Here is a 674-nt window from a genome sequence, read left to right as displayed (position 1 = left end):
AATAAATTTTAATAACATAAATAAAATTGATTCAACTAAAATTATCGAAGTATTTTCTGTTCAAAATCATTGAAAGCTAAAAGAATTTTCATAAAGAACTTTTTTTGTTAGAAACTTTAATAGCAAAAATAATTATCATAAAGTAAAATAAATAAGTAATTAGAAACAAAATAAAATAAAATAAATAAGTTTTTTGTTGTAAGTAGAAACAAAACAAAATAAATAAAGCAAAAAAGAAAACAAAAAACAGGCAAAAAATAAAAAATATGCCACCTACTGGGCCACCACGGCCTGAATACGACTAGAAACCCATTAATGGGCCAGGATTCAGGCCTGTAGAAGGCCCAGTAGGCCCACAGGCACATAGTGACAGTATAGGCCCGTAAGCCTGCATTTCAGAGGAGCTCGAAGTGGTCAGCGCAGCCGCGCTTATAAACCACTGTCGAAGCCTCTCGGCTAGCGAGGTGGGACTAAACATCCCACCGCACCGCGCCAGTCCAGCACAATGCCTTTAGTCCCGGTTGGGGAGGCGAACCGCGACTAAAGGGTACCCTTTAGTCGCGGTTGTTGTCCCCAACCGCGACTAAAGGGTCTTTCTGCGCGGGAACGAAAGCGGCGCCAAAACCCTTTAGTCCCGGTTGGGGAGGCGGACCGCGACTAAAGGTACCCTTTAG

Source organism: Triticum aestivum, chromosome 6D (genome assembly GCF_018294505.1).
Source record: "Triticum aestivum cultivar Chinese Spring chromosome 6D, IWGSC CS RefSeq v2.1, whole genome shotgun sequence".
Lineage (NCBI taxonomy): Eukaryota > Viridiplantae > Streptophyta > Magnoliopsida > Poales > Poaceae > Triticum > Triticum aestivum.
This window is presented reverse-complemented; position numbering follows the sequence as displayed.